Source organism: Nomascus leucogenys, chromosome 13 (genome assembly GCF_006542625.1).
Source record: "Nomascus leucogenys isolate Asia chromosome 13, Asia_NLE_v1, whole genome shotgun sequence".
NCBI classification, from domain to species: Eukaryota; Metazoa; Chordata; class Mammalia; order Primates; family Hylobatidae; genus Nomascus; species Nomascus leucogenys.
The window spans coordinates 1,157,994-1,182,818 of NC_044393.1; the positions used below are offsets into that span (position 1 = coordinate 1,157,994).

A 24,825-nucleotide genomic window follows, 5' to 3' on the forward strand; every position below is an offset into this window, starting at 1 on the left:
TCCACACTCCTGAAACCCAGGGGAGGTGGGGGCACCACCGTGGGGCTTCCTGAGGGCAGTGCTGCCCTCCCTGCCCCAGCCGCTCTCCCCTAGGGCAGCTCGTGGGCATGTCCCTCTGCCATGGCCTTTCCTGGTGACTCCACAGTGGGGCCAGGCAGGGCAGCGGGGTGGCAAAGTCAGAGTCCTCTTTTTCAGGCAGGCTTTCTCCTCTGTCTGCCCTTCACAGGTCAGATTGCGTGGGCAGCGAGTGGCACATGGTGAGGGCTCCTGGGTGGGCAGGGGTGGGAGAAGAGCTGGGGAGGAGGGCAGCTCAGGGAGCCATTGGCCCCCAATGTCCTGGGAAGCCTGGGGTCTGGATCCTGAGAGCCATGGGGAGCCTCAGAGCAGGGGTCGGCAATGCCTCCAGCAAAGGGCCAGAAAGAATCCAGCTCCGTCTGCAGCCTCCTGGTGTATGCCTGGACACACGAGCAGCCATGGGCAATATGAGAAAGAGTGAGCATGACTGTGTCAATAAAACTTTATTTATGGACAGGAAAGTTGACTTTCACAGCATTCTCATATGTCACAAATATTAATGTTTTGATTTTTTTCCAACCATTTTTAGCTTGTGGGCCACAGAAACACAGCAGTTGGCCTGACCGTGGCAGACATCATTATTCAATCCTGCACACTCTCCAGCTCAGCCACGTCCCTGATCCCAGGGGGCTGCTCCGCAGGACGGCAGGAGCCCCCAGGCTGGACTGGAAGCCCTGGGGGTAACCTGGGTGCTCAAGGCTCGCTCTGCGTGTTGCCACCTCCGTTTGCACCCAGACCCTCCTGCGACGTGGCTCAGCAAACCTCTTAAATGGGTCCTTGGATGCTAAACTTGAACTTTCACAGGGCGGGGTTTCTTCAAACGGGACACACCAGAGTCCAGGCCAGGCTAGAATCCTGCTGCCAGTGCCGGACCCAGATCAGGGATTCCAAACACCCATGGGGCCCCTCGTCCCGCCCTGAAGCCAATTCCAGCTGCCCCCAGGAGTGTGAGGGGCCTGGGGGTATCTTCCTGGGAGCGGGCAGGTGTGAGATTGACCCAAGAAATGGGACCACAAGAACCCAAAAAGCTACAGCTGGCCAGGTCCACCATCCACGTCCTCAGATCCACCAGCCACGCCCTCAGGTCCAGTCTTCTAAAGGTCAAGGGTCTCTGACCAGGTGGAGCAGAGCAGGTGACTGGGCAGCTCTTCTCTCCCGGGAACGCCCATCTTCTGTCTTGAGGCAGAAAAATCTATTTTAGAGGCTTTCCAGGCCTGGCTCCTCAGAGGTGCGGGGAGGTGTTCAGAGCTGAGGCTCTGGAGGGAACGGAGGGGCGGGGGCATCCCAGCCTCATCCACAAAGGCCCCTGCGCGACGATCCTCCCTCCCGCTCTGCTCCTCTGCTCCCCGCTCCCTCCTCCCCACTTCCTCCTCCCCAGCGCTAGAAACAGGCTTCTCCGCACCTTGCCCTGGCTGCAGAACGCAGCTTAATTACATGGTCTGCGGGTTGGGGCCCTGAGCGAGGCTGGGGCTGGTTCTTGGCCAAGACGCCTCCCCAGCCGGCTCAGCCTCCATCAGAACTGGCCACCGTCCACGGCGTGGAGCACCGTTAATCGCAGCGAATTCATTAGGCATCTCACTGGGGGCCTGGGTACCCGAATTGACATCAATTACACCAACATTAAGTGTCAGTGTCCACTGCGTGGGGCCCGAGCCGTGGGGCCACTTCTGTCTCCCAGAGCCCAGCCGCAGGGCCCTGCTCCCAGGCAGGCAGGATCTCACCGCAGGGGCGACGGTGGGGAGGGGAGGTCAGTCCCGCTTCCCAGAGAGCGGCCCGCAGCTGCCGGCTCCGGTTCCCAGGCTGCGGCCTGGTCGGTGTCGGGTCAGCGTGGAAAGGCCTGAAAGCCCAGGCCGGCCCCAGCCCACGGCCCTTGTGCCCACCGTGCCGCGGAGGCAGCAGCCGCGTCACCCGGGGGCTTGTTAGAAACGCGGGACCGGACCTGCCGCAGAATCTGCACCTTCACGCCGTCTCCAGGGGCTCGGAAGCCCCGCTCCGGGGAGCCCATCTGAGCTCTGAGGGCAGCCACCCTTGGCCCGCGCGGCGGGGGCTCCCCAGGGCGCCCTAGGCTCCTGGTCCTGTTTCTTCTTGGCCATCCTGGAGGTGGGGAGCCCCCGGGCCCTGCTGAGGGCCTCCCGGCCTCCGTGACATCGGTGAACTCGGTTCAGGCATCAGTGACTGTCTTGCCTGGTCGCTCAGCGCTGCTGATCTTGGCAAACCGAGGGTCTTCCTTGTCTTGTGGACCGGAGGGAGCAGCTGGGAGGAGAGACCTTGAGTCACAATCACACGGCGTGGCGTTCTGCGTGATCCTGCAATTAAAACCCCCGCGCTGCAGCATCGCGGAAAATGGGATTCGCATAATTTGAAATTTGAGGAAAATCTCTAAATACTTTAATTTTGATAGAAACTATTTCCACTGCTGACATGTGTCTACACCTATAATTTCAGTTGATAAATTGCTGTAATTTCTCCTCCATTTCATGTTCTTTCGAACATTAATTGTCAGTTGCAGGGTAAGACTGTAGAAAAGAGAGGGGGAGAACAGGGCCCCAGCCGGTGGCGCCAGCGTCTTAGCAGCTGATTACGCAGCTCACAGGCGCATTGGAGAGTCCAGGCTCCGGGGTGCGCCGTCGGCTCCTGAGGCCTGCGGAGCAGCAGCCCAGACTCACGAGAGGGAGATCACTGGGCAGGCGCACACACTAAGTCACGCACGGGTACACCCATGCTCTAACTCGTGTTCACACATGCTGACATATACACACGCACACACACACTCGGACATACACACACAGCTGTCGCCTACCACACACATTCATACTCCATTCACACTGGAGTATGTGCAAATGTGTGTGACAGAGAGAGAGAAGGAGAGCGGGAGAGAGAGAGGGAGAGAGAGAGAGAGAGGAGAGAGAGAGAGAGGGAGAGAGAGAGAGGAGAGAGAGAGGGAGAGAGAGAGACAGAGGGAGAGAGAGAGAGAGGGAGAGAGAGAGGGAGAGGAGAGAGAGAGAGAGAGAGGGAGAGAGAGAGGAGAGAGAGAGAGGGAGAGAGAGAGGGAGAGAGAGAGAGAGGGAGAGAGAGAGAGGGGAGAGAGAGAGAGGGAGGGAGAGAGAGAGACAGAGCACGCCTCTCAGAAATGGTCAAACAACCTCCTGACACACCTGGTTGGCCCAATGCAAGGACGGAGGTGGGGATGACCTGACGGCTTTGCCATCCACTCACCCAGTGCCTGCCCATCAGTACAGCCGGGCTGCCCTGCCCACCTGCGACCCACCTTTCCTGACAGCCTGTGTGCTTTCTCCCCCAGTCTCCAGGACAGCCCACTAGTGGCATGGCGGCTCCCTGGGTAGGAGGAGCGGAACCCCTCAGGCCCCCTCAAAAGTCCCCCAAAACCTCCCCGGGGGCCCCCACTGGCTTCAGCACCCTGGAAGAGGCTGACTAGGATCCGTGTGCACACTCCGTGTGCCGCTGCTGCCAGGGCCCCCTGCCCCAGGCTGCCTCCCTGCCTCTCTGTCAGGAGCTGGGTTGGCCTTGGAGGGTCCTTCCGCCGCTGACTGCCCCAGGGCAGGGGCCATCTCATCTCTGTTTTCTCTGTTCTCACCGTGCAGGCAGGAGCAGGAAGGGAGGCAAAAGGAGGGAGGGGGGAGAAGGAGGGGGCGCTGACTACGTGAACAGACCCTTCTTCCCTGGTGCCCCATCTCCCTCCCCGTCCCCGAGTGGACACCCTGGACCAAGCTGAGCCCACAAGGGTGCCCACCCTGCGTGCTTGTCCCCATCAGCTCTGTGTGGCCCCTCAGGCAGTTTCCACAGTGGGCTCAGGCGCAGCAGGGGTCCCGAGCACAGAAATGCCCAGGAGACCCTGGCCCTGCCCCTGGGGCCCCAGAAACAGTTCCTGCTCTTGAATGCCCCACCCCCGTGTGCTCAATTTCTCTGGGCCTCTGGGTGCTTTCGAGGTTCCTGGCATTTACCAAGGATAAAGATGCAGGAGGGGAGGCTGCAGGGCCGTGGGGATGGTGAAGTCCAACCCAGCCACCCCCAGCAGGATGGTGTGTGCGGCCGGGCCCCTACCAAGATCTCTTCCCAGCTTTTCTGTGGGAAGGAGCCCGCCAGGGCCAGAACTCTGGCTGAGACATGAAGCTAAAAGTGCCTGAGGATTTGGTCCCAGGTCCCTGTCCTCTGCCCCAAATGCCTCCGGAGCCTTCATCCCTTCAGGCACCTCACCCACTTCCACCCAACCCCGCCTGCCCTGGGCAGACCCTCCCCCAGCTCTGCCCTCCCCCACACCCCAAACCCACCCTCCCCATTCTGTTAAAACAAAGCCCCTCTTAGCAGGGTATGTCACGTGGCGCCGCTGAATTATTCCATTAATTTATTATTCATGATGAAAAATTATTCTAATAACATTTCCATGCTATTAATATTCCAAAGACGAGCCGTTGAAAGCCCCTTCCTGCGGCCCTCCTCTTGGTGAGAGCCAATCTATTTTTAACAAAGTGTATTGAAATTTAAATCTAATCATCCACAATATGCTACGTTTAACAAATACGCTTTCAAAGAGTCTGTGAGAGGAACGAGGCCGGTTGGTCCCGGAGGAGGCAGGCGGGTGGGCCCCTGCGGTGGGCGTTGGAGGTGCCATTCTCGGCTGCCCCCAGCCCTGCAGCTGGAATCTCTGTGCCACAGCCCCTTTCCTCACTGGGGGAGCCAGGCCAGGCGACCCCTCCTTGCTGCTTCTCTCCCTCCCTCCTTCCTTTTTTTCCTTGTCCCACCCCTCAGTCCATCCAGAGACTCTCAGAGTTTGGCTCTGGGCAGGGGGTGTGCAGGGGTCTCTAACAGGAGCTGACGTCTGAGGTCAGGCATTCTTAGGAGCGGGTGGAGCCGCTCCCTGGCTGAGACAACCTTTTCTGACCGCTCCCTCCTCCCTTTGGCTGCCTTCTCTGTGTGGAGGGGTCTTTGGCCCCACCCCCAATGCACACTGCAACCCAAGGTGGGCTGGAGTCCAGCTGCCCAGGGAGGGTCCTCATGGGCACCTTGGGGGACATCTTGTCTTGTTCCCTCTTCCGAGGTCATGCCACGTGCTTGCTGCACACGGACACCTCCGTCCCTTGCTCAGTCATACGTGTACACACAGGCAGCCTCAATCATCCATCCGGCAGGGGGGCACCTCTTTCTGTCTGGGCTGGACATGGAAGAATGTCTGTGGGAACGGGAGGGAATGAACATCACAGGAGACAACCAAGGTCTGCAGAAAATACTGAGGGAGCTGCCTTGATAGGAGGTGAAGGGCCAGGGGGAGGTGAAGAGCCAGGTGTCTCCCAGGAGGGAAGGGAGGGGGAAGGACCAGGTGCCTTCCTGAGGGGAAAGACTAGGCACCTCCTTGGGATGGGAGACTTCTACAATAGAAGAGCAGCAGCCCTTCCAGGTGGGTCTGAGGGAGGAAGGGATGGGGGTGAGAACTTGGGTTGGGGAGGACACTCTTGTCTCCATGAAACTGGAAGTAGGATGTGAGATACAGGGGCCAGTGAGCAGGAGGCCCTGGAGGAGAGCAGAGCGGCTCATGGAGAGCCTGCCATCCATCCATCCATTCATTCCTTCACCCATTCATTCATTCATCTATCCATCCATTCATCTGTCATCCTTCCATCATCCATGATCCATCCATGCATTCACCCATCTATCCATCCACCCACTCATTCATTCATCTATTAATGTATTCATCCATCATCCATTCATTTATCCATCCATCATCCATCCATCAATTTATCTATCCACTCAATTCATCCAGTAATCTATTATTTCATTCATCCATCATGCATTCCTCCATCTACCCATCATCCATCCATCATCCGTCATTATCCATCTATCCAGTACTCACCGCACCGGCTACATGGCTTTCAGTCGGGTGGGACCTTGAGGGTTCCAGTGTGTGTTGGAGTTTGGGGTAGATCTGCTTAGATCTGCTTTCCTAAGTAAGAGCCGGAAGAAGGGGCTGAGTGGAAGCCACATGAATTTGATCAGGGAGAAAAGGAAAGCAGGGAGAGGCTGACCTTAGACATGTTCAGAGCTGCTGTGTTTTGTGGGGGCAGCTAGACATCCCCCTCTGTTAGGGAATGCACAGCCTCAGGCCGGGCATGGTGCCTCATGCCTGCAATCCCAGCACTCTGGGAGGCCAAGGCAGGTGGATCATGAAGTCAGGAGTTCGAGACCAGCCTGGTCAACATGGTGAAACCCTGTCTCTACTAAAAATACCAAAATTAGCTGGGCTTGGTGCGGTGCACCTGTAATCCCAGCTACTCAGGAGGCTGAGGCAGGAGAATCGCTTGAATCCGGGAGGCGGAGGTTGCAGTGAGCCGAGATTGCACCTCTGCACTCCAGCCTGGGAGACAGAGCGAGGCTCTGACTCAACAAAATAAAAATTAAAAAAAGGGAATGCACAGCCTCTGTGCGAAGTCCTCTCTGGTACCCACTACACAGATGGGGAAACTGAGGCTAAAAAGAGGGTGACGCCCCCCCAAGGTGTGCAGCCAAGCAGCTCCATCCACATTCTCTAAACTGCCGTGGTACAGTGAGGGTGAGTGTTTGGAGAATTCACTCTCCCAGGCCTGGCCTTCAGAGGAAGGGGAGTTAGGAAACTCCCCCAGGGACCCCTGTGTGTGTATCAACGGGACCCGGGAACTGGGAGGACACAGGTGCGACAGCCCCATCCCCAGGGGAAGCCAGGGACCTTGAGGCTATGGATGGGATGTCCCTGGGCCCTGGGCGCTGGGGATTTAGCAGGCCCCGCCCCCCTCCTAAGCAGGACGTGGAGGGTGAGTGGCTCGAGCTGTGTCTGAATCCAGCCTATGGCCAGCCTCGGAGGCCGAGGCAGCACCTCACAGCCACAAGTCTCCCCACGTGTGGGGAGGGCCTGTCCCCTTCCCACCCCCATCCCCACCCCGCTCGCCTTCTCGACGTACCATTGAGTGGTTTCTAATCCCTCCCCTGTGAACCCGGCGGCGGGCAGATGTGCGTCCAGGGAGTGGACAAGGGTCCCAGCCTGGCTGCCCAGGGGCATCCTTGAACTCAGTAGCCTGCTATGAGGGCCAGGGCTTGGCCAAAGAACAGGTGGACGATCCGAGGGGAACATGCCGCCATCTGTGTCTGGGGAGTGTGGACCCCAAGCCAGGTACAGGGTCGTGACCTGGAGCAGATCTGGGCTCCATGGGCTTCCGGCATGCAGCCCGCCATTCCACCCCGGCCCCACCCTGGCCTCAGCTGCCCCTTAAGCAGGGGGGATGCCAATCCTGACCTCGGGGTTCCCTGGGGCAGAATTAGAGCACGAGCGCCATCGAGGGGTCAGCTTGCAGGAATTTGGCAGGTGTCAGACCTCACGCCAGTGCCGCCCCCTGTTGGGGTCCCAACGACGGCCACCACACTCGCTTTGGGGCCGACAGGGGCCCTGGGCCTGAGGTCGTGGCTCTATAGGGTCCCTCTGCTCATCCTAGGCCCGCACATCCTCCAGTCACGCTCATCACACTGATCCCCGTGGGGCCATGCAGGCCTCCCGCAACCCCACCTGAGAGTGGGCACATAAGAGCCCAACCCTGGGCTTCTTCTCGGGCAGAGCCCAGCCCTGGCAGAGGCCAGCACAGCAGGGCAGGCCCCTGGTGCAGCCCCCTCCCCACTGTGGCCACTCAGGACTGACTGGCTTGGAGACATGTGGTCAGAAACAGAAACCGGAGGCAGAGGGAGAAGCCGTGCTCCTGAGGCCCTCGTGGGTCTCCCGGGCTGGGCCACAGTGCAGGGCCCCTCCACAGTTACATACAATTCTATTTGCTGAGCGGAACCAGCAGTTACAAAACAAAGCCCAGGTTTTCTAACGTGTGGAGGAGACGTGGATGCAAATGCTGGCTCCGAGCAGCTATTCTGGGCCTGGAGCCTCCAATGCAGGAGAAGCAGGCAGCGAGCAGCAGGCTGGGCTTGCCCTGGGGCAAGAGGAGCGCCAGCAAGGTGGAGGCTGGGGCCGCGTGACGGTCCCCATTGCTCCCAGGGCTGCCCTGCGCCCACGGCCCTGCTGCTCTACATTCCTTCCTTGCTTGCTCCTGGGGAAGGCAGAGGCCCCAAGGAGCCTCCGGTAGCCCAAGACCTGGGACCTCGGCCTCCTTGAGAATCTCATCCCTCCTCCTCCATGTGAGGCCCCCAGCCAGAGCCCAGCCCCAGGGTCTCAGGGGTCCCCTGCCTGGTGCATTATTTTTTATGCCATTTAAGTGGCCACTTTCTTCCCCAGGAAGGAACTTCTAAACTAAAAGCTGGCAAGACTCAGCAGAAAAAAAAAAAAATATCAAAAGCTGCTTCTGCTGCCCCAGCTTCACTCAGGCCCTGGCTGCTCCTTCACCGGGTCTACACTGCTGCCTCCTAGAACCACCGAGTCTGCAACCAGGTCTGATGCCCGGTGTGGACATTCAGGGATGAGGTCCCCTGGGGCTAAATGAATGAACAGATTCTGAAAAGCAGAAGCTACGTCCAGGGGGTGTCTGGGCCACAAATCGCTCTCTGACCTGCAGCTGTGAGGCGTGAGGCTCACTCGGAAGCTCGCGGAACCTGGAGGCTGCCCTCACTCAATACTTGAACAAGCAAGGAGCCAGGTTCAGTTAAACACCTGCTGGCCTGGCACACCAGGCCCAAAAGCAAGCAAGCAAGCAAACAAACAAAATCAAATCAGGCCTTTACAACTCCCCAAATCATGTGTGAGTTTCTACAGAGCAGAAGCCAAAAATATATGTTATCTAACTGGGTCCTATTTACATATATTTTTCTGGCATCTCTAAAAATTTATCACAAACATAGCGGCTTCACCCCATTTCCCCTGATGTGATTATTACACACTGGATGCCTGTATCAAAATATCTCATGGACCCCATAAATAGCGACACCCTCTATGTACTCACGACAACTTTTTTAAAAAGAACACTTACACTTTCCAGTTCTGCAGGTTAGACGTTGGAAATGGTCTCCCTGGGCTAACAGCAGGTCTCGGGAGGGCTGGTTCCTTCTAGAGGCTCCAGGGGAGAACCCCTCGGCCCTCAGTCCCATCCTCCATCTTCAGAGCCAGAGGTGTCTTGTCACTGAGACCTGCTCTGCCCTCTGCCTCTATGTTGAAGGGCACGAGATTCTACTGGGTCTCCCCATATAATCCAGGGTCGCCTCTCCCTGTCGGGCAGCTGACTGGCAGCCTCATGTGTTCACAGTTTCCGTGCAACAGGAAGTGGGCATGTTTAGGGGCCCCCATTCTGCCTCCCATGAGTCTGCAGGGCCTGACTTTGTAACTTGGGATCATGCTTAGGGTACCCAGATACAACAAACAAAAACACGGCAAACAAAAACACAGGGTGCCAGCTCAACAGGAAGTTTGGAGAAGCAGTGACTGATTTTTTAGTGTAAGTCTGTCCCAAATATTGTAGAATCCATGCAAACACTGCCGGGCACCCCGTGTCTCAGCTGCAGGATGGCCGCACTGCACACTTAGTGCGGGCCCAGAGCTGCCGGTGCAGAAGGGGGTTTCTGAGTTGGAGGAATGGAGGTGCGGTTCCCCCCCAGCTTCCTCGGGATGCCAGGTGTGGACATACAGGGATGAGGTTCCCTGGGGCTAAACGAATGAACAGATTTTGAAAAGCAGAAGCTATGTCTGGGCGGTTTCTGGGCCTCAAATTGCTCAGAGACTTGCGGTGCTGGGGAGACGTTTTTCCTGCAGGCAGCAGGCTCTGAATTGCCCTTTAGCTCCCGACCTGGGGTGCAGCGAGAAGGAGGAGATGGAGGCAGGACAGCGCGGGGTGGTCAGGGACAGCGGTGCTGACGCACGGCTGCTCAAAGATGACTTGGAACTCAAGGCCCAACTCGTTATTTTGGGGTGACTGGATCCCAGTGTCTGGATGGGTCTGAGCCCCACCACCGCTGGCCTGGACTGGACTGGAAACCGTGCCCATTAACGACCCCTTGGCCACGCAGAGCCCCCAGCTCCGGAGACCCCAGGGTCTGGTTTGTGGCTGTTTGTCGCCCACAGGCCCCTCCACCAGCTCCTTTCGGTGAGTGTTGATTCAGGGAGAACCGGACGGTCAGGCACTGGTTTGCTCTCTGGAGGAAAGCAGGAAGCTGAGAAAAGCACTTCGCTGCTGCCACACTGAGTGTGGATTTGTTTGCTAAAGAAGCCTCCGTGGGGTGGTGCAGGCCAGGCCTCGGAGCAGCGCAGCCTTGGGGACGAGGCACCCTCCCCTCCCCACGCCCATGGGTCTCTCCTTCGGGACTTGAGCACCAGGGGAAGTTCTTTCTCCAGAGCAGCCGTCTTGGCCTTCAGGCTGGAGTGCAGCTCACGGAGGCCAGGCAGCCAGGAGACAGTGGCTCTGGGATATTCCAGACACACTGGAGGGCTCCTGTGTGTGCACAGGGAAGGACGGCCGGTGAGCTTGAACTGAGGGTGCAGTAAACAGCCAAGTTTTCCAAGGAGGCGCCCTCCAGATTTACACCTGGGTGCAGCTTGCGATTTTTTCATTTTTTCATTTTTTTGAGATGAAGTCTTGCTCTGTCGCCCAGGCTGGGGTGCAATGGCACCATCTTGGCTCACCGCAACCTCCACCTCCCAAGTTCAAGTGATTCTCCTGCCTCAGCCTCCTGAGTAGCTGGGATTACAGGCACATGCCACCACACCCAGCTAATTTTTGTATTTTTAGTAGAGACGGGGATTCACCATGTTGGCCAGGATGGTCTCAAACTCCTGACCTCAGGTGATCTGCCTGCCTCAGCCTCCTAAAGTGCTGGGAATACAGGGGTGAGCCACCCCGCCCAGCCAGCTTGCAATTTTTTTAGAGGCGTCTCTGAGTTCTCCAGCCACCACAACCCTCATAAAGTGGGGGTTGAAGCTCCCTTGGCCACAGGACATTGGAGGGTAACGTGTAAGAAGACCTTCTCAGGGAACCACCTAGTCCCGAATTCTCTCCCTTGATTCAGTAAGAAATTATAATTAATTTCTTTTTCAGTAAAAGGCAAAGCTATTTTTAAATTGCAAGCCTGATTGAATTAACAAAATGTTAGACAATTAGCCATCCTTTTAAAGTTTTTCATGTTCTTTAAAATGCATCTTGAATTTATTTATGTATTTTTTTCTGTTTCCATCCTTTTCCTGTGTCCTGGATGTTAGGCAAAGAGTGTGGCCTCCTAGATACCGATCTCATGCCATGAAGATGCAGTCAGGCAGGGGCTCTGGCGGTCAGGAGGGTGAGTCCGGAGCTCGGCTCTGCACCGCATCCTCTGCCCCCTGTTTCCCGAGGTTGCTCCTGGACACACCTTTCTCTCCCACCCTATGGGGTACACGGCACCCATGGCAGCTTCTGTGGGACAAGAAATGGTGCAGGGGCGAGGAGGGCGGGAGGCGGAGGAAACAGATCTGGGTCTGGGTTCTGTCTGTGGAGTGGAAATGTAAGAACCAGGTGAGCTGACTGGGTGGCTGGGCCCTGTGGACGCAGATCAGCACTGCGCCATGCTGCTCTCGAGAGCCAAAGAGCCAGTCTACCTTGCAGGGCTGGGCCCGTCTGTTCCAGAAACCACATCTGCAGCCATATGGCAGCAGCTGCATGTTGACGGCAGCGTTGGATGCTCTGACCACAGCTGAAGCTTTGACCAACAAAAGTCCCAGGGAGCTGCTCAGGGCGGGATCAGAAAGGAGGGTGCTTAGCAAGTCACACGCTGCAGACCCTCCCTGGGAGGCCCTGAGAGCACTTCTCTCCCTCACATTTTCGCTCTGGCGGCCATCGTGGCGCAGACCTTGGAGCAGGGGCAGCTCTTACCCCTGGGTCTGGCATCAGGAGCGTGTCCCACTGGCTCTGTTGCCACAGCCTCGAAGCCCCGTGTGGGGCAGCAGCCGGATCATTGGGGGAGCCGGAATCCATCAACCTCAGCCTCAGATCGGCATCCGCGCAGCCCTCCTGCCCCACATCCGAGCCATTTCAAGGGCTGCAGGGACATTGGGATGATGGGCAAGTGGGCCGAGGACAGCCCCAGGGAAGGCTTTGTCTGAACTCCTCAAATCACCGGGCGCTGACACTTGGGATTTTTGCCTTCCTGGCGCACCCCCGCCCCACATGCACACTCACATGCACGGTGTCAGCAGGATGTGGGTGCTGCGGAGGTGCCCCCACTTCTGTGTCTCCCACACAGCCCCGGGAACCTGGGCGCCCACAGGAGCCAGGAGCTGCAGCACAGGTCGGGAGGGGCCCTGCAAGCCTGTGGGGAGAAAGGAGCCACCCCTGGGTCCCCTTCTCCAGAAACCCCAGACTGGGGGTGAGGGTGTCTGGTGTGGGTGGCCAGGAGTCGGTGCTGCACACTGAACAGGGTCATTCCGGCACCGTCTCTGTCCGCTCATGCAGCCAAGGATCAGATTTGCACACCCCGAGTGCAAGGGGACACCTGGGGCGCCCTCTGCAGCGCCTCCCTGCGGGGCAGCCCTTCTGTGGGGTGCTCTGTGAGGAGGGCCTGGGGTCCAGTCTGCAGGAAACTGGATGGAGTAGGCCAGGGCCTGACCGTCTCCCCCACCCCAGCCCCAGGCCTTCCCTTCCCCCTGCCTGTATGGGTGATCCCACCCCCGCCCAGCTGGCTTGCCAGTGAGGTTTGCAATGCCTTCTCTTCAAGCGTTTGAGTAGACTAATTTGTACAGAATTTGCCAGAATTGACAACCTGCAGGTATGATTTCCAAAAATGTAACTGGCTTTTATTACCTGCCCTAGGGCCGAGAAGCTTGACCTTTTTTCCCCAACTGCTAAATTGCCAGTCCTTTGGAGCAAGAGTGTCCTCTACATAAAGGAGCGGTTAGACTAATTTAAAACAGTATTGACCTTTCCTTCCTGCCCTTTTCATTTGGACTAAATTACAGGGTGCACCTCTGCAATTCGCCTTCTGGTCTGTGAGTGACCCCGAGTCAGCACCCACCTTGCCTTGCTGCTTAATCAAGGAGAGCGCTGCTGCTGGTGATGCAGGGCAGGGCACCATCCACCAATGCCCTGGGGTGATGCAGGGCAGGGCACCATCCACCAACGCCCCGACCCAGGGTCTCTCGTGGGGTCAAGGTTGCAAGGAAGGGGTGGGCCAGGGGCGAGGCCTGCCTCTGTCCACAGGTACACACAGATGCGGCGGCTGGGAGGACCTTCGTGGCCCTCTCCTAACTGAGGCCCCGAGAGGGGAGGAGGCTGCAGGGATCACCCAGCCCCTCAGGGCTGCACTCAGGCCAGCCTCAGGGCCGTCAGCCAGCCCGGCCGGTATCCCTGACTCTTGCTTCAGGTCCCAACACTCCATTTCAGGGGGACACTGGGCCCTCCCCAATAACTCCCCACTGTGTCCCAGGAGAGCCTCCAGCTGGCCAAGAAGCCTCATCTGGCTCACAGCTTTGCTGCCCTTAAACTGAGTTCACAACAGGCCCTGGTGTCAGTGCAGCCTTGGCCCCCAAGGATGACACATCCGCGCCTTTCCATGGATCCCAGGCTGGTGTGGGGAGGGTGTCAGGTGGGCAGGTGGGCTGCCAGGATGGCTGGCACAGGGGTTCCTGGGGCCTGGGACATCTAGGGATGGGAACGGGCGGGTGTCCTGGGGAAGGGAAGGATGGCCCGAGTGTCGCTGAGGCCTTGAGAATGCCCTGAGCAGAGGGAACGAAGTGTCCTGGAGGGCGGCCCAGCCAACGCCTCCCGCAAGGGTCCAGTGGAAATGTAAAAGCATCTTGGGGGCTGGGCACGGCGGCTCACGCCTGTAATCCCAGCACCCTAGGGGCCGGGCGAGGCGGCTCACGCCTGTAATCCCAGCACCCTGGAAGGCCGAGGTGGGCGGTTCACAAGGTCAGGAGATCGAGACCATTCTGGCTAACACTGTGAAGCCTCGTCTCTACTAAAAATATAAAAAATTAGCCAGGTGTGCTGGTGGCATGCTCCTGTAGTCCCAGCTACTCAGGAGGCTGAGGCAGCAGAGTTGCTTGAACCCAGGAGGCAGAGGTTGCAGTGAGCCGAGATCGCGCCACTGCACTCCAGCCTGGGTGACAGAGTGAGACATCTCAAAAAAAAAAAAAGCAAGGCAGGGGCAGGGTGGCCAGGTCTTTGGTCCAAGAAACATGCTCAGCTGATGACAGGGCCTATGAGTCTCAGTGGCCCGGCATGAGCATCTACTACATGCCTGAGCCTATTGTGTGCCTGAGTCCTACTGTGTGCCTGAGCACCTACTGTGTGCCTGAGCATCTACTACATGCCTGAGCACCTACTGTGTGCCTGAGCGCCTACTGTGTGCCTGAGCATCTACTACATGCCTGAGCACCTACTGTGTGCCTGAGCGCCTACTGTGCCTGAGCATCCTACGCCTGCCCCTGTGGCCTGAGCGCCTACTGTGTGCCTGAGCATCTACTACATGCCTGAGCACCTACTGTGTGCCTGAGCGCCTACTGTGTGCTTTGTTGCCTGAGCGCCTACTGTGTGCCTGACATCTACTATGCTGAGACCTACTGTTTGTTTGTGCCTGAGCATCTACTGTTGCTGATCCTACTGTGTGCCTGAGCATCTACTACATGCCTGAGCACCTACTGTGTGCCTGAGAGCCTACTGGTGCCTGAGCACTACTGTGCGCCTGAGTGCCTACTGTGTGCCTGAGCATCTACTACATGCCTGAGCCTATTGTGCCTGAGCCTACTGTGTGCCTGAGCACCTACTGTGTGCTGAGCCTATTGTGTGCCTGAGAGCCTACTGTGTGCCTGAGCATCTACTGTGTGCCTGAGTGCCTACTGTGCCTGAGCATCTACATGCCTGAGCACCTACTGTGTGCCTGAAGCCTATTGTGCTGGCCTACTGTGTGCCTGATGCTACTGTGTGCTGATCTACTTCTATTTGTGTGCCTATTTGTGCTTACTGTGTGCCTGAGCTTTGTGTGCCTGAGAGCCTACTGTGTGCCTGAGCATCTACTATGCCTGAGCCTATTGTGTGCCTGAGAGCCTACTGTGTGCCTGAGCATCTACTGTGTGCCTGAGCGCTTACTGTGTGCCTGAGCATCTACTACGTGCCTGAGCACCTACTGTGCACCTGAGAGCCTACTGTGTGCCTGAGCACCTACTGTGTACCTGAGCACCTACTGTGTGCCTGAGCATCTACTACATGCCTGAGCACCTACTGTGTGCCTGAGAGCCTACTGTGCCTGAGCACCTACTGTGCCTGAGCGCCTACTGTGCCTGAGCATCTACTACGTGCCTGAGCACCTACTGTGCACCTGAGAGCCTACTGTGCCTGAGCACCTACTGTGTACCTGCACCTACTGTGTGCCTGAGCATCTACTACATGCCTGAGCACCTACTGTGTGCCTGAGAGCCTACTATGTGCCTGAGCCCTACTGTGTGCCTGAGCATCTACTGTGTGCCTGAGCTACTGTGTGCCTGAGCATCTACTGTGTGCCTGAGAGCCTACTGTGTGCCTGAGCATCTACTACATGCCTGAGCACCTACTGTGTGCCTGAGCCCTACTGTGTGCCTGAGCATCTACTGTGTGCCTGAGTGCCTACTGTGTGCCTGAGTGCCTACTGTGTGCCTGAGAACCTACTGTGTGCCTGAGAGCCTACTGTGTGCCTGAGCGCCTACTGTGTGCCTGAGCACCTACTGTGTTCAGCCCCCTCAACCCCAGGCACTTCCCACGCAGAACATGTGATTGAGGGCTCCCAGATATGGCCCCCACTGCCTTGGCAGCTCACTGATGGTTTACAGAGCACTCCTGGTCTTGGCGTTTAATACATGTAATGAATTTATAGCACCCAGTGTATACTGGAAATAGTTTAACTTATCAGATCCCTGAGTCACTCACAATCCCCTTTTTCAATTTCCTGAAGCTACTTGGTTTGAGCCAATACTCCAGTTGTGACCCAGCGTGGGCAACCTTTTCCTGTAAAAGCCAGATCACCAGTCAATGTTTGTCCCCAGGGGACATTTGACAGTGTCTGGAGATATTTTTAATTGTTATAATTAAACGTATAATAGGGAGAGGATGCTACCGCCATCCCATGGGTGAGGCCGGGGAAGCTGCCACGCTGCCGCAGTCAGAGCAGCCCCCACCAAGACCCTCTGTCCCAGATGCCAGCAGCGCACGGCTAAGAGCGTGGCCCGCGGTCCTGAGGGCACACTGGGAGCTGAGTGTTGCGCCGCATAACAACGGGGGCTTTGGATAAATCTCCCCAGCCTCTGTCTGATCGCCTGCGCCCAGGGATGATCTCCCCAGCCTCTGTCTGATCGCCTGCGCCCAGGGATGATCTCCCCAGCCTCTGTCTGATCGCCTGCACCCAGGGATGATCTCCCCAGCCTCTGTCTGATCGCCTGCACCCAGGGACAGAGACGGCATCTTGGGCGGGTGTGGGTCATCGCAGCACGTGTGTGTGACTAAGTTCCGGGAGATGCGGGCCTGCCTGCCAGGTGCTGGTACTTTTCCGGGCCTGGGGGTGGCATGACTGACACACAGGTGCCTCCCGCTCTTGGGGTTACCTGTGGGGTTGCCGTGAGGCCGAAGTCACAAGTGAGTTGAACAGCCTGGGGCACAGGTGTGGTGCAGGTGGCCCAGCCTGCAGGCCAGGTTGTGACAGAGGCCGTCTCTGCAGCCAGTTCTCACCCTAATGTGCTGGCAGCCAGCCCTGCTGAAACCCCAGCGTGTTAGGAAAAGAACAACTTTCTCGGAATGTGCTTCATGGTCAAAAACAGGCCCCATCGAGCAGGTCCCCTGGTGCGAGGTCTCCAGGCGCCCTCCCTCTGGGCTTCCGGCGTTGCTCTCGGGGTCTGGCTGTGCTCGGTAGGGAAGTCAGGGTCAGGTGCGGTGGGAGGCTTATCCCACAGGAGGCCAGCTACTCTCCCATTAATGTATAATGATGTGGTCACAATGACTCCATATTTGTACAGTAACCACCCACCCTAGGGTTTACCTGATGATTTTACTCGGAGTTAGCATGTGAATCAGGGTATAATTACCCTGCATAATTGTTCAATCTCATCGTAACACTTTAATTTGCAAAGCAAAAATAACCATGTGATTACCCTGCAATTACATGATAGTTACTAATCAATTACTTCCATAGAGTTTGCGGTGTGTTTACAGACTGGCTAATGCCCATGTGCCCTTCCCTGAGTAGTACCATGTTCTCAGGTGCCTGGGTGACAATTGTCTGATGAGCTATGTCTGTCGTCAGCAAAGCTCAAGTCAGCTCTGGGTCCCCAGCTTGGGACCCTCTCCCAGCAAGCTCCGGGGGCTGCCTGAGACCCCAGCCTGCAGGTGCTGCCGCCTCCCCACCCCTCCCACTCTCAGGACGCTCCGAGCCTGAGCCCGGTGCTGGGCAGGTGTTCTGATCTCACCTGTTACACCACAGCTGCAGGCCAGGTGCTGGAGACGCTCATGATTGCAGCAAGAGGAACAATGGCAGCCTCTGCTCGGAGCCTCTACGTGCCTGGTCCTGTAAGGAAAGGCTTCCCCTAGAGGGGTTGCTTCATCCTCGCTGACCTGTGATCCCGGAGCTGCAGCCATTCCCATCTGGAGGTGAGGAAACTGCGTCCAGACACGAATGCATCTCCAAAGTCTACACGGCTGATGCAAGGAGGCCCATGGCTGTCTAAATCCGGAACCCACGCCCTGGGCCCCTGCAGGCTGAGGTTGCAAGGGGTTCCCTGGAAGGCACAGCAGGTAAACCTGGGGCCGTGCTCCCTCCTGTTGGGCAGGGATAACTTCTGCACACCTTTGCCCATTTCTCCGGGGCATTAGGGTGCCCTGGCATGGAGCCACCTCATAAGAAATGGAAGAGGACACTGCCCAGGGGTCAGGCACACGGCCCCGATGGTGACTGGAGCCCATACGCACACAGAGCCTGGGAAAGGTGGCTACAAGAGGCTGTGAGCACAGAGCCGCCTCCTTTCCTCTCTTCGCTTGTTTAAAAAGCGGTTGTAAAACCAGTGTGTACAGAATGGGCTCTGGGGCCAGTAGCACATGGAAATGGAACACGCGTGTCATGCATGGGCCTGGAACCACACAAAGGTGGGAGGGGTTGGGGCTGTACCAGGCTGAGGAATGAGCATGGAGGGCGAAGGAGCAGCAGCAAAGTGTGGGCTTGCGGCCTCGCCAGTTGGGATAGACACGCCACACCACACAGAGGGCAAGGGTGCAGGGACACAGGAGCGGCACTTCCCCCTCCCATGAGAACCCAGCTGATTCCAGCGAGGTGTCCGTGGGACCCCGGCACAGCCCCTGAAAAACAACTCAGAAGGAAGAAAGACCCCGTCCCGGGAGCCTCGTGGCAGCCGGAAGAGCAGAGACATGAGGAGGGGCTGCAGGGTGGGGAGTGGGGACCCCTGCACCAGGAAGCCCACTTCAAACACGGAGGTGAGGCTTGTTTTCCTGCTCGCTGCTTCCTGGGCCCAGCAGGGTCAACCCCGGAGTCACAGGGGTCCTGCGTGCCTTCACCCAGTGGGTCTAGACACATCTTTGTACACCCTCACCCTTGCTGAGCTCTCAGCACGACTTTTTCTGCCCTTAGGAATCAGTGCCTCACTCAGCCCAGTGTTTGCACTTGGCAATCAGAGTGAGCTCTGGATGCCACAGACAGGGTCATGAAGCTGGTGCAGCCAGAGCTGGGCTCACCCCAGCCGACAGCACCACCCCTCACGTCCCTCAGCCCCTCTTTCTCCACATGCAGCTGGGGCAGGGGAGGGAGGACAGCCGCATAGCACTCTGCCAGCTCAGGTCTCCTCTAGAAAGACCCCGGTGCCCACTGCAGGCTGTTAGAACAGCTGAGGTGTTCTGTGTCAGATTCACGCACACGCACACACGTGTGCACACACGCCCAGAATCATGCCTCCTGTGGACACAGGCCTTCTTAATAAGTGGACGTCCACCCACGGGAACACGGCTTGGCTTGGGCCCTGTTTTTGGCCAGTCTGCAGGGTCAGGGCCTGATTCTGGTAAGGACCACGTGAGCTGCAGGCCCCAGGACCCTCCCTGAGCAGTGCCAGGACCCTCAGCTCCTGCCAGGCCCTGCAGTGGCCCACGGTGATGAGGCAGGTGCACATGTCTTACCTGGGAGCAGAACGTTCTTGGCTGAACATCTGGTCTGAATGGAAACACTGTACTGAAGTGAGGCAGGACGCTGTGTGGGTCCCCCCAGAGAGGCCGACCTGCAAACGTGAACGCAGGTGACCAGGTGCCACAGGGGTGCAGTCGGAGGCAAAGGGGCTCTCGGTGAGAGGGAGAGCAGCCCTTGGGAGGGGTCCGGGGCACCCGGGAGAGGACCAGGGGAGCCTTAAACACGGTGCTTTCCCAGAGGGCAAGGCTGGGGTGCTTCATTCATCTTAAACTCTCCTGTCTCCGTGCAGCCTCACAGGCAATCCCAGAGCTCCTAGCGGCTCCCACCGTCCTGGGCTCCCACGGCCCCTTGAGTGATAGCTGGGCGCCTCTTTCTGGAGCCCCCTGGTTGAGCAGCTGGACTTGCATTTCAAACCGTCTGAAATCCAAAATGAGAAATAATGATCTGTAGTCAGACTCAAAATAAATGACAGGAGGAAACTCCGCATCTTTCTGTTTATCCGGTCGTTTCCTGCCTCTGCTTCCAGGGGTGGCAAAGCTCAGAGATTGTCTAAATCCTCACTTTAAATGAAGGCCGAACTGACCACAGGCTCCCACAGATGTTTCTTCTAATTTGTAAAAGGTAAATGTTCTGTGTACTAGAACACACACACACACACACAGATGTGCACACATGCACACACGGCGGGGAGAGGCTGCAAGGCCCTCGGATTCCAGGAGAAGCACATCCTTAATGATACATATGATAATTAAAGAATACAACAAACACAATTAGCATATGTTTTAAACAGTTTATTAGTGAAGCTTACCATAAAATCAGAATAGAGTGCTCCAGGGTTGGTTGGGATGACAGCTTCTAATCCTTAGAGTCATAAAATCCCTGGCTTAGAAGAAATGGGCGTCTTTAAATGATGGAATCAGCAGGCCTGAGCAGCCCCGCCTGAATGTTGCCAGGCAAAGGTGACATCGCTGCAAAGCCAGGCGGGATGAGGGTGTGAGGACAGGACTGGGCCTCTGCCGTTCGCAGCTGGGAGCTGCAGGCAGCACGCACGGAGGTGTTCTCGCAGGGTGGCAGGAGGACCATGAGCCCATGAGGGGACCAGGACACAGGCCTGGCTCGGTTTGCTGACGGCCTTGGCCAGGTGCACCCGAGAACAGTGGAAGCGGGTGAGGCAGAGACCCCTGTCCTCTGCCCGCGGGGTCAGCCCATGGACCCTGTCAACCGCCCGCTGCTCAGATGTCCAGCCTCGGACTTGTTGGTTCGCTGCTAAGACCCTGTGGCCACCCTCCCTCTGCTGTTCCTGAGATCCAAGTGGCTCTGGGCTCAGCAGAGCGTCCGGGAAGGTCCTGGGCTCTGAGATGCCCTGCAGGCGAGGGCTGGGTTGGACAGGCAGAGGACAAACGAAGATTGTCCCAGCTCAGACCAGAGCAGAGTGGATTCTCATCAGACATCATGAGTTCCTGCTTTGCAAAGTGGAGAGAGAGCAGCGGTGGAGTGCATGTCGGAACTCATTTCTGTAGGAAAATGGGAGCTTCAGATGGGAAGGAGCTGCTCTGTCTGGATGAGCTTTGTGCCGGGCACAGCACTTCACACCTTCACCCTGAGCCTCCTCTCTCTACTTTCTGCAGAGGGTGTTTTTGTTGTTATCTTGTTTTGTTTTTGGCCCATCTTGGGATCTCCTGGAATTTCGGGTCAGTGGGATGCTGAGGGAAGAGAGAGCTGAGGAGCTGACGCCACACATGTTGAAGCCCCCGGTGTCCAAAAATGGGTATGGGCCAGCGTCCAAGCCTCCAGGTTTCTTCGGGAAGGGGCGTGAGCCGGTGTTCAAGCCTCCAGGTGTCTTCCGGGAAGAGGCGTGGGCCTGAGAGGTGGTAGGTGTGGCCAGGCCAAGGGTGAGCCCTGATACCCGCCAGGCACCAGGAAGGGACACGGGCAGCTGCACGCAGAGCTCATGACTGTCCCCAGACCAGAAGCTGCTTCCCCCCCCAGGGGGTCCGTGATTGTTTTTCCAGTTTAACATCTCTGGCTGAGGCTTGGTGATGAGGAACGCCTCAGTGAAAGGGGGCTGGTGGTTCGAAGCTGCCAGGGCCCCAACCCCACAAGTTGGGAACCACCCAAAAGGGCAAAGAACTGGTGCTCTCTGACCTGGCACAGGAATGTTTGGAAACGGCCCAGGAAGCAGCTGTTAGGGCTGTTTTCTCCTGGCAGGAGCATAAAGTCCCTTCAAGAGAGGCACCGCTGGGGGCGTCCAGGAGACACAGGCCCCTGAGCCATGGCCACCAGGCAGACTTCGCAGGCCAGCAAGCCGTCACGTGCCACCTTTCCTGCAGGTGAGACTCCTCAGCTGGGCCACACCTGGGAGCACCCCCACCCTGGGCGAGGAGGGCACTGGGGGAGCCTCTGGAACGGCTGCTATGGCCCCATGGCAAGGTGGCCACCCACGGAGCTGAATCGTCCACACACAGAACAAGAGGACTGCAGCCTTCACCTGGGATTGGGGTCCTGAGAACAGCCAGGCAGTGGCTGCCACCAAGACACCACACCCACCAGGCACCGCCCCGTGGGACAATTGGCCTCATGTTGAGGCTCCGGGAACACAGTGACCATGGGAGAACGAGCAAGCCTCCGGCTGCTCAGGCTTCAGGCTCCCAGCCTGTCCACCTCCCTGGCCTGCCGTGGGGGAGCAAAGGCCTCTCCCGTCCTGCCCTCTGCGCTCCAGGGTTTGGACGACTCCTGTTGTTCTGCTGTCAGAAAGCCCCGGGGCCCTGGTGCGGGCACTCAGTGGCCCATGGACTAAGCTGGTTCCTGCTGTTTGAAATGCAAAGAGGAGGATCCAGTTCACAAAACCTCAGCCAGAACCTCCTGAGCCCAGTCTGGGTACTCAGTGACCCAGGATCCGGTTCACAAAGCCTTGGCTGGAACCCCCCTGAAGCCCTGGTCTGGGCACTCAGTGAGCCATGGATTAGGGCGGCGTGCCTATTCTGTGGATAACCTCACCCGCTGGGCCTCATGGGTTCCTCCAGCTGGTGTTTCTGTGTCTCGTGTTCATAGATCAACCTGCACAGCCAGAAGGAGAGATCCGTTTGAGAGTCCGGCCGGGAGGAGGAGGAGTGTAGCGCTGACCTTACCCGCCCGCCTCAGTACCATGCCTGGTTTTCCCACTGGAGCCCCGCTCGCCACCCTCTCCAGCCTGCTTGACGGTCCCTGTGGCACCCATGGACTCAAGCCCACCCACTGCTGGGCCAGCTCACACTGTCACCAGCCCCCTCAGAGGCTGTTCCTGCCTTCTGTCCATCCTGAGCCAGGGATTGGGCCCAGACCACCTGCCTCACGGGCCACCCTGCCATTGCCCTCTCCTTGGGACCTCATGGCCCTGGGTGTCCCCTCACCCACCCTGGCATTGATTATATGCTCTCTCCTTTTCTAGGCACCCCAAATGGAAGCCCTGGTGGAGATAAGGACTTGGACGAAGCTAGTGTGTTTGGGATGTGAGACCAGGAAGCTGAAGTGAGGGACGGAGCGCACAGTGAGACAGGAAGAGACAGCAGCCCATGGAGGGCCGTTTCACAAGAGCTGGGCTCAGGCCTGCTGGGGGCCCTCTGGGACACCACGGAGAACGCACTTCCAAACTGTCCACCGACGCTGGGGAGGCTGGGGCATTTATCTGCCCACTCCCATCCCCATTGGTTGGTGATGGCCCCAGGCAGGGTGGTGCCTCCTCTGCACCCCACCCCCCACAGCCCCTGAACACCTGTGCACAGCAGCAGCCGCTCTCCTCCCCTGACAGCCAAGCAAAGCGATGCCGATGCCGGGAGGGCTGGAGTCCTGGATGGGCGGTGGCGGCCACAGTGCGTGGAGCTGTCCGCCTCCCTGGTGCTGAAGCCCAGAGAGCGAGGTGCTGCCGCGGTGCACACAGGCACCTCCCTTGACGTTTTCTCTCAATTTTGGGGGTGTGAGTTTTATCCCTTCAGCCAGCCTCTAGGGTCTTTAAGGCAAGGGCCCCACATCCTGCTTCCACATAGTCAGCCCCTTCGTGCCAGCGCAGAGGTGGGCACAGAAATTCAAACTCAGTACCCAACACCAGTGATTCCTGCTGCGGAAGGTGTCCCCAGAGGCTGTTGATGGATGAATGGGCAGGAGGCTCTTACGGATCAGAGAAACACCTGAAGGAAACAGGAAACAAAAGCACGCTTGGCTTTTCGATACTTTGTGTCTCTGTCGGGGGATGACCTCTCCCAACTAGAGGGGCTAGAGGAGCCCCAGGAGGAGGCGGGAGTGGTGGGGAGGCCACAGGAGTCCCACGGTGGGAAGAGCAGGGCTCCTGGCCACTCGGGTTCCTGCAGGCACCACATTCCTTCATCCCATGGCTCACTAAGCTCCTCCCTCATGCCAGCCACGGTTTCTACGTCTCTAGCCCTTTATCTGCCGTTATTTCTGAAATTGCCTAAGTTTAACTGCAATGGTGCCATTACCTGGGGACGTAGTTCACTTTCATTGAGGCATGCTAATTCTGTCCAGTGATCTTAGACACATGTGACATCTGTGGCTCAGGGTTTATGGATTTCAGGAAGGTCAGGCCGTGGATGGGGCTACATGAGACCACACAGCACCACATCCATAGATGGCACCTCATTCTGCTACAGCTGGGGACACAGCCAGCCCAAGATCCCAAGAAGAGGAACGGCGCTCCTTACCTTCTTCTCACTTGACCCCCAGCTGCATCACTTCCTCTAGGAAGGCCTTCCCGCCCTGACCAGTGCCCCTCACAGCCTTCCCAGGTCAGTGACCCCCTTGTCCATGTGTGTCCACATATGGTGAGCTCGGACTTTGAAGCCATGACCATGCGTGTGTTTCCCATGCCTGGTTCCTGAGCCCCTGGCCCTGTGCCCAGCACACAAAGAATGCTTAAAGGAATCACTCACCCTCATTCACTTCAGCCCCCCAGGAACAGGAGCCACTCCACAGGGGCCAGCGTGCTCTGAGGAGATTTTGAGCATCTGTGTCCAACAGGCCAGGCCTCGGCAGGACTGTTCAGGACCCAGACCAGGTTCTGCAGGGCTTCAGAGGGGACTCACACAAGGAGGGGTCCCCCAGGAGGCAGAGAGGAACAGATCTCTTCCCATGGCAGGGTCCAAGTGCAGCCCCTCAGGTGGGCAGAAACAAGAGGGAAATTCCGTACTCCTGGAGAGAACTGGGAAAGGCCCATCGATTTCACCCCAGGGAAGCTGAATCTGCCGTAAGGAAAAGGGGCCAAGTGGAATGGGGCTCCCTCTGGAGCTGTTCAGGCTCCTGCAGGCACCACCCAGAGCTCAGATTTCAGCCACAGCAGCCCCTCCAGCAGCTTTGCATGGGACACCAGGAGGGTGGGCGTGCTGGTCCTCACCCTAAGGCTTTCAAGCATACCTCAACTGGTTATGCTCCCAAAACTCCTGTGAGAAGGATGCTGTGAACAGCTTCAGCTGCTGAAAATGCAAGGCTGGAGTCTGTAGGAAGCGCCAAGTTTATGGCCATGACACCAACACTGCCACATGGACACGCCCTCCGACGCTTGCAGCCTCTGTCCGCACTGTGTCTCCATCCACCAATGGAACGAGTTTGTCCCACCACACTGAGCCCCTCCTGGACCAGCAGAGGAACTCAGACCTGGGGAGATGGTTTGGGGCGAAGCAC

At 57.8% G+C, this 24,825-nt stretch overlaps 3 long non-coding RNA genes across 3 annotated transcripts; 1 reads left to right on the forward strand and 2 right to left on the reverse strand.

Annotated features, from left to right (window-relative positions):
- Nucleotides 1–505: 505 nt before the first annotated feature.
- On the reverse strand, nt 506–2,489 carry LOC115837915. The gene is made up of 2 exons (XR_004032926.1): nt 1,478–2,489; nt 506–1,331 (listed from the first exon to the last, which is right to left on the reverse strand). It is a non-coding gene; the product is annotated as an uncharacterized LOC115837915 (long non-coding RNA).
- Nucleotides 2,376–9,026, forward strand: LOC115837914. The gene is made up of 3 exons (XR_004032925.1): nt 2,376–2,585; nt 8,333–8,485; nt 8,610–9,026. It is a non-coding gene; the product is annotated as an uncharacterized LOC115837914 (long non-coding RNA).
- A 10,905-nt stretch (nt 9,027–19,931) lies between these two features.
- Nucleotides 19,932–24,795, reverse strand: LOC115837916. Its single transcript, XR_004032927.1, has 4 exons — nt 24,559–24,795; nt 24,078–24,346; nt 23,230–23,318; nt 19,932–22,212 (listed from the first exon to the last, which is right to left on the reverse strand). It is a non-coding gene; the product is annotated as an uncharacterized LOC115837916 (long non-coding RNA).
- Nucleotides 24,796–24,825: the final 30 nt, after the last annotated feature.